The sequence below is a fragment of the Heptranchias perlo genome, chromosome 2, assembly GCF_035084215.1.
Source record: "Heptranchias perlo isolate sHepPer1 chromosome 2, sHepPer1.hap1, whole genome shotgun sequence".
Taxonomy (NCBI): Eukaryota; Metazoa; Chordata; class Chondrichthyes; order Hexanchiformes; family Hexanchidae; genus Heptranchias; species Heptranchias perlo.
In genome coordinates, this window is record NC_090326.1 from 110,811,948 (window position 1) to 110,829,829 (window position 17,882).

Here is a 17,882-nt window from a genome sequence, read left to right on the forward strand (position 1 = left end):
AACTTCATCCTTAACTATTGCAACACCATTCATGGAATACGTGTCACTTTATTTTCCCTCCTATGTGCAGTCCCTTGAACTTGTCGGCGTTAAATTTCATCTGGTCTACCCACATACTTATTCTGTCCAACTCATTCTGTAATTTATAAGCTGCTACCTCTGATTCCACTGTCCCTCCTAGTTTAGCATCATCGGCAACTTGACCACTTTGCATTAAGTTTCTGTATCCAGCTCATTTATTTAATGAGAAACAGCAATGGTCCCAACACCAAGAATGGGGCACCCGACTCGGTGCTTTCTTACCTCCCCTCCCCGCCTCTCAATTCTGACATAAATCTTCTAACCAGCACTCGTTGGCTCAGAATTTCCTGAAAATTTGTGTCATAATAATGACCCATCTACAGCATATGCATTATTCTTGCACGGAGGTTCCAGGAAATTATGGCGTTAATGATTTACACTAGTTTTTACGCCACACCGTAACTTCCTGGGCCATTTTCAGCACTCCGCCAAGACCTTTGCTGAAACAGGTAGTGTAGTTACATTACTGGACTAGTAATCCAGAGACCTGGACTAATAATTCACAGAATTCAAATCCTGCCTTGGCAGTTTGAGTATTTAAATTCAGTTTCAAAAATCTGGAAATAAAAAGTTGGTTCATTAATGTCCTTTAGGGAAGAAAACTTGTGTCCTTATCTAGTCTGGCCTATATGTGACTCCAGTCCCACTCTATTGTGGTTGACTCTTAACTGCCCTCTGCCTAGCAAGCCACTTAGCTCTATCAAACCACTAATAGTGGTTCAAGAAGCAGGCCCACCACCACCTCAGGGCAACTGGGGATGGGCAATAAATGCCGGTCCTGCCAGCGAGGCCCACATCCCGAGAATGAAAGAAATGCTTTTTGGAAGTCTATGTCACATGGCTTTCCGCAGTAACTTCCTCAAAGAAGTTGAGGAAGTTGGTCATGTTGGTTATTATTTACTAAGTTATTATTGTACAGATACTCCTCAAGTTTACTTCTGATCAATTCCATTATTTGACACAAATTCTATCCATACCAATGGGTCTATAATTGCCTATATTTGTTTTGTCACCCTTTTGAATTTGGGCACCGCATTGGCCTGTTTCTAATTTACTGGTACCTCACCAGTGTCCAGTGACTCAATAGTTCTCAGTGCCTCACAGATTTCTTCCCTAGTCTCTTCCAGTACTCTGGAATAAATGCCATCTATCCCTGAGGGTTTATTTGTTTTGAGCCTTTTTAGCCTATCTCAGACTTCCATATCATTTATAATTAAGTGATTGATTTTACTTTAATTCTCTCTGTTTGAGAAGGACATATTACCCATGCTTTCTCCCTGAATATTTGGAGGAAGTAATCATTTAGAATATTAACTATCTTGTGCTTTAATGATACATTTAATTGCTGTTCAGTAAACAATTCATACAGAAGTCAATTAAGAGGCATCTGCTGTTAAGTAAACACTGGGTGAGTTCATATACTCAATTAAGCTGTACTTTGTGTTTATGTAGAGCACTTTTTGTTTCTTTACACTATTTTTGAAGTGCAACACACAAATTTGAGTGGACACTTGAAGTATAACAAGGAAGCGTGACAGACAGGAAAAGTATGCTAGAAATGCATTTTCATAGTATTTATAAAGACAAATTGATGTTGGAAAATTGTGCCTTCTGTTTAGAGAGATCAGATTCATTGATGAGAAAAATTTTGTAGTAATTATTCACCTGTTCATTGGACACTATGTATAAGCAGAAGACATTTACATATGTACAACTTTTAACAATTCATGTTTGTCTAAAACCAAATGCTTAAATATTAGGTACTGTAATAACAGGATTTCACTTTATAATTTAATCCATTAAGTAAATAAGACTAAGACTCTTCACTCTACTAATAGATAAATATATATCTAAATAGATTATTCCAATGCTCTACTGGCCATTCTCCCATCTTCCACCCTCCGTAAACTTCAGTTCATCCATAGCTCTGCTGCCCGTATCCTAACTCGCACCAAGTCCTGTTCACCCATCACCCCTGTGCTCTCTGACCTACATTGACTTCCGGTCCAGCAATGCCTCAAATTTAAAATTCTCGTCCTTGTGTTCAAATCTCTCCATGGCCTCATCCCTCCCTATCTCTGTAACCTCCTCCAGCTCAACAACCCTCTGAGAACTCTGCCTTCACCCAATTCTGGCCTCTTGCGCATCCACAGTTAGCTTTGCCCCTTCGTTGGCAGCCATACCTTCAGCTGTGTTGGCCCTAAGCTCTGGAATTCCCTCCCTAAACCTCTCCGCCTCTCTAACTCTCTGTCCTCCTTTAAGTCACCCCTTAAAACCTACCTTTTTGATCAAGGTTTTGATCACCTGTCCTAATATCTCTATACGTGGCTCAGTGTCAAATTTTGTCTGATAACGCTCCTGTTGTTTTGGAATATTTTACTACGTTAAAGGCGCTATATAAATGCAAGTTGTTGTTATTGCACCGTTCAAGATATCAATATCTTTCATTTGACTACAATGCCAAGCAATTTCAATGATATCAGCTGTGAAAGTATTTTGTCTACAGTAGACAGTCTTATAAAAATACAAAAACATTCAAGTATTTGCAGAAATGGATACCATTTTGTGTGTTTCAAGGTTTTTTTTTAGTGGCAGTTGTTTTCAATAACATTAGTGGCAGATTGATTGATTGCTGTGATGTTACATAATTATTTTTACTTACGAAATATTGTTCATGTGTGACTTTACATGTCAACACATAATTATGACACATTGCTTTCGGGACTCTTTGAATATGGGTTTTTAATCCCAGGGGGAACTAGTGCATTGTACTGATGTACGGAGTTGGGGGCTGGTTCTTAGAGATTTATGCATGTAGATTTCTACAAGGAGGTCACGGGCAACTAATGACTGTAGAATAACTGAACTGTGATATACAGTACTTGATAAAACTTCCCTGAGTAGTCACTACATTCTCCCACTATTGAGAGTGATATCTGGTCACTATGTCTTTAGAAATTGATAATCGATACAGTAATGTGCATTAATCTAACTCTGTAAAAGACTCATCCCATTAAGAACAAATGATAACCTTTATACTCTGTACCAGAGAGATAACCAAGGTTGAGCCAAAAAACTGGCTAATGACTGGTGAGTATCAAGTTAATCAGATTTAGGTTTCTCCTGATGCGCAGTGGATTTTTAAAATTTGTTCCCAGTAGGTGCCATAGTCAAAGACCTCCCTAAGTCCCACTGAACATATATTTCTCAGTACAAAACTCCCCAGCACAACAACCCACACATGAGCCATGATGGGTAACAACCCCAAACTATTCAACCACGATTATGCAGAGCCTTCCTTATGTAGCACCAGCGTTCTGGCCATTTTTATGAATCATATTTTAAATCCAATACCCCCAAGAAAGAACTGTACTGTTTGGCAAGCTTGTGGGAGTGGCTTAGGGAATAGGATTGACTGGAAGGAGTTTCGAGCCAGGCTAACCTGACTAAGGTGCATTCATATGCAAACGGACATTTCACACCGACAGGCTGGGTGGAAGGGAACCCAGGCCGATTGACGTCATCACCATTTAACATGATTACTGGGAACAATACCCCGAGAGGTAACTCAGAGACATTCAGTCCCAACCAAAACTGGTGAAAGGCAGGAGATGGCAGGGCCAATGTCTTCCAGGAGAGAAGCCAGTTAAGCAAGATCGGTTTGAGATCGAAACCCATTACCTGCTAATGAGGGCCATCAACGCAGGAAATGACAGACACCCAGTAATCAGCACCCATTGTCTCTCCAGGTGCAACGTCTGGGAGCGGGAAAACAAAATAGCATTTATCAAAACGATTTCAAAGGTTATAAGTCACTCCAGGCCACGGGGTGGGGGGGTCAGGATCGAGGTCCAGACAGATCACCTGAGTCAATACATCGATCAGTATTGGCTGGAGAAAAGGTGATGGGTTTTGGGGACATAAGGAGCCGTTTGACAACGGTTCCTGGGTTGGCTCTGCTCTGCGCTCTTCTCTCTTCTCTTCGGCATCAATCTACAGCGAGTCTCCCCAGTGGGACTCGGCTTGATTCAACGGAACACCACCAGAAGCTGAGCGCTGCTCTTCATCCCTCATCAACGGACCTCGACTCAAACTTGAACTTGGATACTGCGTCGGCGGTACGGAACCAGGAGTGAGATGTGCAGGAAGAAACTGCAAGCAACAACGAGCAATCGGGGTGAGCATATTGCCTGCGCCTACACATCCACAAGACCACTTAGCTGTGCGAGGGGGTAATTGTAAGTCGCAACCAAACTTTAGAGGGTTTTAGTCCTGGGTGGTCCTGTGTTAGTTTCTTTCATGGGAGGATTCTCTTATTAGGCCGTGGTAATTTAGCACGGTAGGGCTTATTGGACAAGCCAGGGTTGTACTGTTTACTAGTGTCATTGTTAATCTTATTAAACACAATATGGTTGAGCCCGAAAACGTGTGTTTGAGTCTGATCTGTCCTTATAATCCCTATCGTTCCAGAACTTAAAGTAAGAGCTGTGTTTTCGGTACGCCCGAGAAAACCACTTACAGATATTGGCAGGTCAGGTAGGAAAATAGGTTTTGTGTCAGATCATGGACAGTTTTAAGGGCAAGAGACCCGGAATGGAGGATAGGATTTCCTCCTACGTGTTCAATAAGATTAACGTGTCTCAGCCATGGGTGCTGGAGATACTTCGCTCTGGGAGTCCCCAGGATAGGGCTGCAGAGTGGACAGGTAGCAGGGATCACAGGAAGTCAAAGGAGAAAGCGATTTGGCTCCTGTGTCTGCAGAAGCAAGTTCACCTGCTCAGGGAGCGGGTTGAAAGGCTAGGGAACGAGCTTAGAGAGTCTGAGGATAGGTCAGACGCGAGGGAGATAGTCGGGAGTAGACTATTAGAGGAACTGCACGAGGAAAGACGTGCGCAAGAAGAGACCTCCCGTAACATGGTTGAATACCTACAGTGTCAGGTTAGAGAGGCCAAGGTAAACAAGCAGGCCCTACGGGAAGAAAATGCGAGGCTAATAGCGAGAGCTGATAGGTTGGAGGGTCAGCTAAGGGATATAAAGATAGCTTATAAAGTAGTCAGGAGCAGAGGCTATGAGGAAGCAGATCACGGTCCCTGTAAGAAAAGGATCCAAAAATTGACCCTAGCTGCGTCCGGAGCCAGAGATATGGCCTGTTTAATTTCACCGGGGTAGACTGGGACAAGGAGGAACAGGAGCCTGACGATGCGGCTCAGGACAGGGAAGTCTGACCGGCGCCTGAAGTGCCACCGAGACCAATGTGTCCTTTGCGGCAGCAGAAGCTCAGTCCATCCACACCAAACGGTGACCACGGCCCGCTGCAGAGTAATTACGTGGTCCCTTACACAACCCCTCAGCTGCAAACCATGCTAGCAGGGACGCCCAAGCTCAAACAGGACGGGGACCCCTCAGTTCACTTTATGGAAGTAGAACAGATTGAGGGGGGGGGTCAACAGATATAGTGAGGGTGAGATCAAAAGGCTGATGCTGTTCTCCCTTGACGGGAGATTGTATCAGAGCTTATCCGCAGCCACAAAACTAGCAGAAGGTACCACAGAGGTCCTGAGGGCCATGGAGCATATCCAGGGTAGCCCATTCTTACAAGTGGAACAGACTAGGCAGCTGGCCGGCGAGGCACCAGATGCGTTCGCGGACAGGCTATGGCCTGTGTACGTAAAGGCAACTGGAGGGACACTCAACCGCATGCAGTTGAGAGGGGCCCCCAGGAATCACTGGCTCAGGGTCCTTGTGGCAAACAGCTTGCCAAGGATCAGGGTCAGGGCAGAAGCGTGATTTGACCCCGAGGACCTCGCAAATGCAGAGGCAGGCTACACTTACCCTTCCTGATTCCAGACCCAACCAATTCCCAGAAACCTAGACCAAACTATTGTTCCCAGCTCAAGCACAGTCATGTCAAAAATCTGAATGCATTGATCCTTTCCTCCTGGAAGCACCATGCAATCGAAATGTACAACATTTATATGTATATGCACATATATATGTGTTAATGTACTCTTTCATAAAATATATATTTGAATGTACACTTTCATAATGTGTGTGTGCACTTTTGTAAAATATATTGGTGAATATACTTTCTTGCGAATTCAAGTAAAAAGCAAGGCATTCAAACAAAACCCAGAGGAGTGTTAAAATGTGAATTCTCCACCACAAGCCACTATTACAACAGAGTCTGTGAGCTTACTCCAGATGCAGGCCCAGTTAAGCTGAATTGGGGAAGCCCTGGATATCCCAGCACAGTGTTGTGGGGGTACAGACTTGACATAACAGGTGTCCTTCCCATTTCTTCTTCAACACACCTGGGAGCTGAGCATTCCGTAGGTGCAACGAAACCTACCCTCATAAGTTCGTTTAAAAGGGAATGGGAGGGAGCAGGAGAGTGGGATTAAATTAGGTTGCTCAGGTGGAGAAAAACACCAGCTCAAACTTGTTGGCTAATTAAGCAATTTGTAATTTTGTTTTTTTCAGATGTCTGTTATAAACTGACAAGTGAGCCACTGTCATGTCTTAGATTAGTACCAATCATTCAGGCAGCAAGAGCATGAAACAACAACATTATGTCAAATGTCTGATGATTACATAGGCTAAGGCCCAATACCATAAATTTAGGCACAGTGGCAGACCTGTACAGGTATCCAATGCTGTATATGTCCTGGTGCTGGTGGAAACAACCAAGAAGGTGTTACAAGTCAACCTTTGTTTCCACTGCTGAGTAGCTCTGTTTGTGTATGTTTGTGTCCAATTTTTAAACTTTTTCTGCCCATCAATTGAAAGATATCAGTGATGGGGAATGGGGCATTTTGGGGTACTGAGCAGCAGCATTGAGAACAGCCAGACGCAAAGTAAAACTTTTTCTTCATTCCGCATTCTCCGCACACTTTTAGGAGTTTGGCCCTCGTTAAAAAATAGTAACTCCAAAGTGCGCTCCATCAATTCTGGGAGCCTGTTACAAAATCAAATCTGTCTGTTAACTTGTGCTGTATTTTGATTCAGAATCTGATCTAATGACTTGTCACCAAATTTCCAAGGCTGGGGGGGGAGGTGAAGGGAAGAGAATCACAGCACAATGAGCAGCGCAATATAAAATTGTTCACTACAATTCAACAATTCTGAATTAGATTTGGGATCATCTACCACTTTGTTGAAATTGCAGGTAGTATATTTTGAGGCTGTCCAAAGAGGTGTTTTGCAAATCATGAAGGAAATTATCATTCTTCCGAGGAAACTCAGCAGTGCAAAAAACTGATGCCATTTGAATCCTTTAGAGAAATAAAATAAAATCCACCTATGGTTCAGATGTGGCTGAGAGCCCTTGCAAAACAGCCTCAACAGGAGAGACGTCAAACATTCACTTAATTGCAACATGACCTGTTCTAAAACTTCATTTCATTTATGCCTGGCAGCAATGTGACAATCCGGACAGGGCACAAGTCAACATTTAGTGATCAAGAGGGTGTGCCCTATTTGGAAGCAAGGTGTCCATAATATCTCCTCCTTGTCAATAAGTGGATTTGGAGGAATACTGTTTCCAATGGCAACGTACAAACTGCCACGTGAGATACAATCCTCACATTCTTACATTTAAATGGTCCTGGAGAAGGAGGTCGCGGTGTTTGCCGGTACACTTGAGGCCCCCGTGACCGGTGGGCACCACAGGGACGGGAGTGCATAGTAGATACGGGTGGAAAGATTGTTGTTTAATTTGTTAAGTTTCCTTTGGATTTTTATGATTTGGGTTTCATTAGTTGTGCCCCCCTAAAAAGGGGGCACTTTTGTTAGGTTTTTTTTGGGGTGATGACACTGGGACAACCCAGTGTCAAATCATTGGTTTTTAAGAAAAGGCATATTTACACTTAAGGCGGATTGGCTGTGGTTGGGTTACATGTTGCAGCATCAGCCTGAGGTGGGGCTGCTAAACGATACTGCCAATTTGGAACTTTTAATTTAGATAGTGTATAGCAGCAAATGTTTACCTACAGAAACTGAATGTTTCTTAATTGCAGTAGCTGTTCTTTGGGGTCTCCCTCTTTTTAAAGCTCAACATTTAACTACATATCCAGTACTTCAGAATTTATCTAGAACAGTTGACGTTTCATCTTATTTTAACTTAAAAGAAGTTTTAAATCATTCCTTTAAACATAAGGAGGTGTACAGGAATCCTAATATTCCCTTGTGAGTATTTGACCTGCTAATCATAATGTATTACAATAACTGGCCTGGGCAATCAATCAAAATTGCTTTCATTTCTCAAAACAATGTTGGGTTTAGGGTCATAATGTGCAGCAAGCAAATGGTATGTTAGCCTTTATTGCAGGGGGTTTGGAGTATAAGAGTAAGGAGGTCTTGCAGCAATTATATAGGACTCTGGTGAGACCACATCTGGAGTACTGTGTACAGTTTTGGTCTCCTTACCTAATATACTTGCCCTAGAGGGGGTGCAGCGAAGGTTCACTAGATTAATTTCTGTGATGAGAGGGTTGTCCTATGAAGAGAAATTGAGTAGAATGGGCCTATATTGTCTGGAGTTTAGAAGAATGAGAGGTGATCTCAAACATACAAATTAAGAGCAGGAGTAGGCCATTGATAAGATCATGGCTGATCTGATTGTGACCTCAACCTTACTTTCCCTTCAACCGACTATAACCTTTGACTCCCTTGTTAATCAGGAATCTATCTAACTCAGCCTTAAAAATATTCAATGACCCTGCCTCCACCACTCTCTGGGGAAGGGAGTTCCACAGACTCACGACCCTCTGAGAGAAAAAAAATCTCCTCATCTCCATCTTAAATGGGAGACCCCTTATTTTTAAACTGTGACCCCTAGTTCCAGTCTCTCCCACAAGGGGAAACATCTTCTCAGCATCTACCCCTTCAAGCCCCCTCAGGATCTTATATGTTTCAATAAGATCACCTCTCATCCTTATAAACTCCAGTGTATACAGGCCCAACTTGTCCAATCTTTCCTCATAAGATAACCCCCTCATCCCAGGAATCAGTCAAGTGAACCTTCTCTGAACCACCTCCAGAGCAATTATGTCCTTTCTTAAATAAGGAGACCAAAACTGCACACAGTATTCTAGATGTGGTCTCACCAATGCCCTGTACAACTGTAGCAAAACATCTCTACTTTTATATTTAATTCCCCTTGCAATAAATGACAACATTCCATTTGCCTTCTTATTGAAACGTATAAAATTCTTAGAGGGCTTGACAGGACAGATGCTGAGAAGCTGTTTTCCCTGGCTGGAGAGTCTCGAACTAGGAGTCATAGGGCATCATTTTAGCACCCGCTATCGGGTGCATTCCTGGCGGGGGGGCTCCGAAAATCGGGGAATCCCAGAGCGGGACCGGAGCCCGGCTCCAACCCGCCCACTTCCGGGTTCCCCACTGACGCGCCGGCGTGCGCTCGCAGCCCCCGCATGTGGGACTCCCGCAGGCAATTAAAGCCAGCGGGATGCCACTTAAAAGTATTTATCTTGCTTGTTCAGATAATTAACCGACCTGATTAAGGGATTATGTGAGGAGGGGTGAGATTTTATAGAAAACTGGGACTGTTTCCCAGACTGGGGGAAACACTCCCAGGTCAAATGGACGTGTTGCAGCTGTCAGCCTGTGGCAGCAGCAAAGGTCCATTTGACAGGTGGGGGGGTGGGGGGGAGACCCTCACTCATTGCAGGAGGCCACTCTCTCACTTGGGACAAAGTTTGGCCTCCACCACCCTCCTCCTGACAAGATAATTCACCAACTTGCACACTTACCCCGGGATCCAGAGACATGTACCTACCTTGCGGACCCCCTCAGATGTACATCTTCCGGATGGGGGCCGCCGTAGCTGCAGTCATGACCTCCTCGGAGGGCGAACAGCATCACCAGCCTCACCGGCAATCACTGTCACGTGGAGCTCCACAACACAGTGCTGTGACACATCCACCTGCACAGCAGGAGGGAGGACAACCGCAGAGAGAGATGCGTCGCAGAGGGCACTACCCTCGCCACAGGGTCCACAGACCGAGGCTCAGCTTCCTGGACCTCTCTGAGCAGCAGTGCACACAGAGGCTCAGAGTCACTCAACATGTAGTCGTGGACATCTGCAGCCTCCTTCATGCCGAGCTGCTCCCGGCTGGCTCGAGCATCATCTTCTTAGCTGTCGTTGTCAAAGTCACCACTGCCCTCAACAACTTCTCCTCCGCATCCTTCCAGGGTGCCACTGGGGACATCGCCGACGTCTCTCAGCCGTCTGCACAAAAGAGCCCTGCAAATACACCTACACCCACTCTGCAGTGACACAATGGGTGGCATCAGCTGTGGGTCTTCATAGTGATCCTCAGGAAAGAGCATTATTGCACAAACCAGACAAGATTCGCAAAGACGTGGCAGTAGTGGTGCCAATATAATATGTAATGTGAGTTGGTCAGAAATTCAATATAAGTAACAACCATGACAAACCCTCAAACACCCTTGTGCATCCCCTTCATGCTCACAACACGTTTGCCTTACGCTGCCTACTGCACATATGTGATGCATGCCCTGTTGCTGCAGCACAGGTAGTGGCAGGTTGAGTGAGGTTGACCGTGAAAGAGATGCACGAGAGGGTGAGTATGAGATACAGCCATGAGATTGTATGAGGATTGGGTTGAGTGTAGTGGCGGGATGAGTACTGGCGAGGTGAGTAAGTGCAGGTAAGATGAGGATGAGGTTTGAGTGGGTATGAGGGGTGATGTGACAGAGTAGTGTTGGCAGTGCAGAAGGAGGTGTGGGGTGGGGGCGGTGATGTGGCAGATGGAGTGTAGGGAAATGAGTAAGCGTACTCACTTTGGCTGACCTACTGAGGTCATTGGAGCGCCTCCTGCACTGTATGCAGGTGCGTGATATGTTGGTGGTGCAGGTGACCTCCTCTGCCACCTCGAGCCAGGCCTTCCTGGTGGCAGAGGCAGGCCGCTTCCTCCCGCCCGCCGGGGGGAAGATCTCTGTCCTCCCCCTCCTCCTCACCCTATCTATTGATACCTGGAGTGAGGCATCATTAAACTGGGAGCAGCCTTCCCCCTGGGCTGCTCCATGCTGTAATTTTTTCTATTTGTTGCAGCATCTGTCAGTGGAGGACTGCCCCTTTAAATAGAGCTCCTCCAGCTGACAGATCTTACTGCGCATGCGCAGCCCACCCGACGCACAGATCAGCAGCGGGGAACCCGGAAGACCAGGTAAGTGGATCCAATTGGGCTGCAATCGCGTGGGTGGCAGACTAATTTCACCGGGCGCGTTACCCACGCGCCCAATAGCCCCCACCCCCCGCCGTGAACCCGCAGCCCTGCTAACATCGAGCCCATAGTCTCAAGATAAGGGGTCGGTCATTTCGGACCGAGATGAGGAATTTCTTCACTCATGGGGCTGTGAAGCTTTGGAATTCTCTATCCTCAGAGGGCTGTGAACGCTCAGTCTTTGAGACTGAGATCGATAGATTTTTGGACACTAAGGGAATCAAGTGATATGGAGATAGGGCGGGGAGGTCGAGGATCAACCATGTTCTTATTGAATGGCGGAGCAGGCTCGAGGGGCCGTATGACTTACTCCTGCTCCTACTTCTTCTTATAATCTGTGTCATCCAGTTATTAGAAAATAATGTTCTACCAGCGGTGAATTAGATAACCTGTCAAAATAACTTCAACTGAATTTCTTTTCTGGGAAATTAAAACAAGTGACTGAATCAACGTAGCCATTCAATTACTAACACGATTGGACCTGTTATGTGTAGCCATCAGGGTCCCAGTATTTCTGTTTTGACTTCCCGACAAAAATGTTGCAGTGTTGTACAGTAGAATTGAATTATCTCTGCCTACAGAAAGCTACATTGCCACTTCAGTTTTACTAACCCGAGCTCGCTATTTGTCAATTTGTCTGCTCTGCATATTGTCCAGTTACTTCATTTACATTGCACTCAGGACTCCACACATATATATATGTTTACAAATATACAGAAGTTCCACAATGATGGATTCAAATTTGATACGAATGGGGGTGCTTGTCCAACCAGAGAGATTTCTGGGACAGTCAGCATTCCCGTCCTATTAAATCAACTTTTGTTTTCCACAAAATAATACTTAATTTGGTGGTGTGTTGAATTTTTTGGCATCATAAAAAAGACAAGTTTTGACACCCAATGGTTTCGCCAAGACAGTAGCATTAGATTGCTCAATATCTCCACAAATTGTTATGTATTTCATTTATTGCTCTCGTGTTCACTTCAAGTTTGGATGTCTCCAAAAACCAATGCTACATCTGAAGTTTAAATGGCCTTGAGGACAGTTGGCACTGATGTATCATTAAATGTGCATCATGATGTTACAATTCAAGCACACAACACTGTCTGGAACATATAGGTGCAATTAAAATGGTTTGTACTATAATCCACAGGAAGGACAAACAATTCAGGAAAAAATGTACATCAAATTGCAAATTTTTCGCTCCTGCCCTGCTGTACGCTGCACTTTAGAACCTGAACGACAGAAAGTCATGTTCACACTGAGTCTGCGATCTGCACCGGGGCTGGGGTTCAACTTTTGGGTCTGCAGATCAATTTGATCTGACGTTGACCCTAATGCCAAGAAAAATGTTCCACAATGATATTCCACAATCCACTCCAATGTAGTTCCATTTAAAGTTGACTAGACCTCCTGATGGCTCAGTGGCACATAGTGTGGCAGTGAGACATTGATCCATGCAGCTCAAGAAGATCATGGCCCGGAATTTTCTGAAAACTTGCACCATAATAACGATGCATCTACGGTGTACACCATTATTCTAGCGCAGAAGTTTCAGGAAATTATGGCGTAAATGAGTTATGCCAATTTTTAACCCTCCCCCAAATATCCTGGACCATTTGTGCTGCTCTGCCATTCCCCTCACCCAGTGAAAGGTTGATTATCATTGCTCTGTCCCCTATTAAAATCAACAGCAATTGTGAAATTCCTGAATTAACGGTTCTTTTCTCACTACTGCGACTTAGACTTAAAAACAATGGCTGGTGGTCCATCATCTTCTTGCATTTATATGAATGTTAATCTGTGTTGTCTGCACATAGTCTCTAAATACCACTAAATTATTGTAGCAAACTATTTATTGCGCATCTGGATTGCCGAGCAAAGTTGGCTTTGTTCCAATTTATGAAACTTACCGTGCAGCACAAAAAATATTTTTTCCTGAAATCTAGCTAATAAGCAGAATGGGGGTACTGGCTCTTCCAAATAAGTCCTTTGAATTGAGGTCTGATATGTAATAAATATGTGGTAATTTATAGAAATGCTAGAAGTATATAGAGTGCCACCAAATATTATTAGCACGTGGGGTCCTATAGAAAACGGCATTAAGAGCTTTTAAACGTTGCACTATAAAACCATAAGAGATAGGAGTAGGCCATTCGGCTCCTCGAGCCTGCTCCACCATTCAGTGAGATCATGGCTGATCTGATTTTTACCTCAACTCCACTTTCCTGCCCTTTCCCCAAATCGTTTGACTCCCTTGCTGATCAAAAATTTGTCTAACTCAGCCTTGAATCTATTCAATGACTCAGCCTCCACAGCGTTTTGGGGTAAAGAAGGTAAGGATAAATTGTGCTATTTGTAACTTTATCACTTGAAAGAGCCCGCTTTGTGCTTCTCACAGCAGCGGAGTGTTATTCCCAAACAGCTGAGATCAGCCAATCAATACACGGTGCCCTGATGCTTTGTTAATATTTTATTTCACAGATTACTATTTCCGATAAGTGATGAGCTCCTTTCCCCCCCCCCTGTTTGGACATGGGCTTCCATCTTATTTTGTGATTCCTTCATAGAGCACCCCTCTTCCATCAGGAGCAGCCATCTGCCGAGTTAGAAGCACCTTAAAGATCACTAATTGCTTTCATTGGGGAACAGGAGAATAAACCCTGGGATATTTACTTTGATGAGATCCCAACGTAGTTCAAAACCATTTTCTTTCATTTTCTGCCTTTTTGTCAACCATACATTTTAAATAAAATAATCCTGACAGCAGCAATAGAACTGTGATTATAAAACTTTGGAGGACGAAAAAAAAACAGCCTAAGCAAAGACACTAACATTCTTTTAAAAACTCTGTAAAAGTGACTTTTTGAAAATTAACAGGTCATAAAGTTACAAGGGGATGGAATTTCTTTCTAATTCCTTTTAGTTCATTAGACAAGAATCATAGAAAGGTTACAGCACAGAAGGAGGCCATTTGGCCCATCGAGTCCGTGCCGGCTCGGTTTTTCCTTTTAAGTGCTTATCCAGTTCCCTTTTGAAAGCCATGATTGAATCTGCCTCCATCACGCCCTCGGGCAGTGCATTCCAAATCCTAACTACTTGCTGCATAAAAAAGTTTTTCCTTATGTCACCTTTGGTTCTTTTGCCAATCACCTTAAATCTATGTCCTCTGGTTCTTGACCCTTCTGCCATTGGGAACAGTTTCTCTCTATCTATTCTGTCTAGACCCTTCATGATTTTGATTACCTCTATCAAATCTGCTCTCAACCTTCTCTGTTCGAAGGAGAACAACCCCAGCTTCTCCAGTCTATCCACATAACTAAAGTCCCTCATCCCTGGAATCATTCTAGTAAATCTCTTCGGCACCCTCTCCAAGGCCTTCACATCTTCCCTAAAGTGCGATGCCCAGAACTGGACACAATACTCCAGTTGTGGTCGAACCAGTGTTTCACAAAGGTTCATCATGACTTCCTTGCTTTTTGTACTCTATGCCTCTATTTATAAGGCCCATTATCCTGTATGCTTTTTTAACCACTTTCAACAATTTGTGCACATAAATCCCCAGATCTCTCTCTTCCTGTACCCCTTTTAGAATTGTGCCCTCTAGTTTATATTGCCTCTCCTCGTTCTTCCTACCGAAACATATCACTTCACATTTGTCTGCATTAAATTTCATCAGCCATGTGTCCGCCCATTCCACCAGAATGTCTGTATCCTCTTGAAGTCTATCACCATCCTCCTCGTTTTGTGTCATCTGCAAATTTGGAAATTGTGCCCTGTACACCCAAGTCCAAGTTATTAATAAATATCAAGAAAAGCAGCAGTCCTAGTACCGACCCCCAGGGAACACTACTGAACACCTCCCTCCAATCCAAAAACAACAATTCACCACTGTTCTCTGCTTCCTGTTACTTAGCCAATTTTGTATCCATGCTGCTACTGCCCCTTTTATTCCATGGGCTTCAATCTTGATGACAAGCCTAATATGCGGCATTTTATCAAAATCTTTTGAAAGTCCATGTACATCACATCAACCGCATTGCCCTCATCGACCCTCTCTGTCACCTCATCAAAAAACTATCAAGTTAATTAAACACAATTTGCCTTTAAGGAAAGCCAGCACAGATTTGTTAATCAATTCACAAAATATGCTATTTCAACAAGTTCTGCTCAGGTGCTTACTTACAATTATATTAATCACTCGATACACATAAAACACAGGACATAGGAAAATAATTACCAAACCAATAATAATCACATCAGGAAAAAAATCAATTAGTGTAACTCCTCTTGACATGTTACAATGTCAATTAAATCATTACATATGTCAAGTTTTTGAAAGGATTTTGCATTGCTCAAGAGTGGCGGCAGAAGATGGAATAAATTAGTTTTTTCATTTCCCTTCTCATAATTTTTGTAAAACTTCCTCAGATGTAAAAGGGTAGTTGCTAAAACTCCTAGTCCTTCCTGCTGAGGCCATGAGCTGACAACAGAAGTCAGGATTCCCTCTAGATTACTATCCAAAATGTATGAGGGCAGGCTCAAACTCAGCTGTGGCACACAGCCTTACTCCCCTCCCCCCATCACTTCTGCAAAGTTCCAGCACATATTGAGATCCATACCTCAGCCTTTGAATGACAAAAGGTAAAATTGGAAAAACAAAAATATCAAACTGATTTTAAGTACGTAGAATGATATAGATGTCAGCCTTGGCTCAGTGGTAGCATTTTCACCTGAGTCAGAAGGCTTTTTCTTTCAAGCCCCCACTACTCCATTTCAGAAATTGTTAGAATAAACACTTCGCTGAAGTGTGGCCTAAACAGATTTACTATTAGTGAATGGCTAAGTGAAATTAAATACTGCATAATTGCAATAAATACATTCTGCCTCTTAAAATGGAAAATGACAAAACAGTTGTGTCAGCTGGGCTAAAGTACAGTGTAAACTGGATCGGATACAAGGTCCCTGAGTATCAACCTTTAGCTGGGTGGGGCTGGTGCTGACTATCCATCAGACTGATTACCCAATTTTGACATGACAGGCTATGAAACATTTTTTGAAAAACAGATTGAGGCAAAGGCAATTTAAAAATGTGTCTGTCAAACTCAAAGAGCTGCTGATCAAACATATAGACAGGTGTTTGCTCTTGAATGTTAAGGCTTGGCCCTCAATCACCTGCTGTATGCAGCAGGATGGATTTTCCTCCAGCGCCTGCCTGGGCATAAGCACTTATCACAAGTTTGGATGAAAACTGCGCACAATTTTCCTCCCATTTATTTTAATGGGGGAAAATTGTGTTAGATTTGTGCTTAAGTTTGGATAACTGCAGGAGCAACTTCAGTGTTTTGGAAAGGGTATTGAAGGAATTTGAACTGGAAGTAGCAAGAGAATGTGTGTGGAACTTGGTGGCAAAGATATTCAGACATTTAGAGAAATTGGTGGTTGAAGATGAAATAGTAGTTGGAGGGTATATAGTAATATGCAGGTAGGTGTGTTTTTTTTTTTAAGAAGTAGGTTTATTACTTAAGTTTTAAAAAGTGAGAAAGGAAAAAAACCATGTCCAAGCACAAGAAGCAGTTAACAATTTAGAGGTAGGATGGGGCATTGAGCTGGGGCCAGGGAGCAGGTCTCATTGAAGGGAGGTCAGGAGAGGGTTAGGAGAAGCTAGCGAGTGTTTTGAAGGCCACGCTGGGTTGTTCTTGGCACTGTTGTCTTATTTATAGATAAATTCTAAATCAGACCAACATCTATTGGTATTCAGCTTGACATATATACAAATTAATTGAAATATTGATTTTAAACTACACACATGGCCTGCAAGGCTCTATGTTTTGCACCTAAATAGCTCACAGAGACAAAGTTTAGCCACTCCTGCACTATACAAAGCCAATTTACAAGTAGTTTTTTTTACACTGTCCAACAGCACCATCTCCTGGCAGAAAAGTAGCTTTTTGATCTATGCACACAAAGTGTGGAGATGCCAATGGTGGACTGGGGTGGACAAATGTAAGGAATCTTACAACAGTTATAATCCAACAGTTTTATTTGAAAATCACAAGCTTTCGGAGCTTACCTCCTTCGTCAGATGACTGAACCCTTCACTCACCTGACGAAGGAGGTAAGCTCCGAAAGCTTGTGATTTTCAAATAAAACTGTTGGACTATAACCTGGTGTTTAAGATTCCTTACATTTATGCACACAAAAGGGCAGAGAGAGATGTTCCTGGTCAGCAGGGCTCAGCTCCTACTGGAGGAGGAGGGGGGAACTAAATAATCAGCTGCAGCCACAGTAAAGGCACAATTGGTCTCAGTGCTACTGGCCTGAGGGGAAAAATAAGCAGCTAGGGTTCCTGCTCTTCTATCCTCCCCCAACCAAAAGTCAAGTGGTCTGCTGACTGAATAATGGTTGTTGGACAAGGTTGCAGATTAACTCATCTCTGTGTAACCATACTCCTGCAAGGAGTCAACAACTTAAAGGAGAAAATAGTAAGAACACAACAGTAAATTCAGTTTCAAAAGTAACTAACTAGCAACC

The 17,882-nt window shown here is 43.4% G+C and overlaps 1 protein-coding gene across 3 annotated transcripts in view; it reads left to right on the plus strand.

Moving 5' to 3' along the window:
- The window catches only part of tpk1 (thiamin pyrophosphokinase 1), a 313,195-nt gene that overhangs the window by 294,743 nt on the left and 570 nt on the right, over positions 1-17,882 (plus strand). The window lies entirely within an intron of this gene.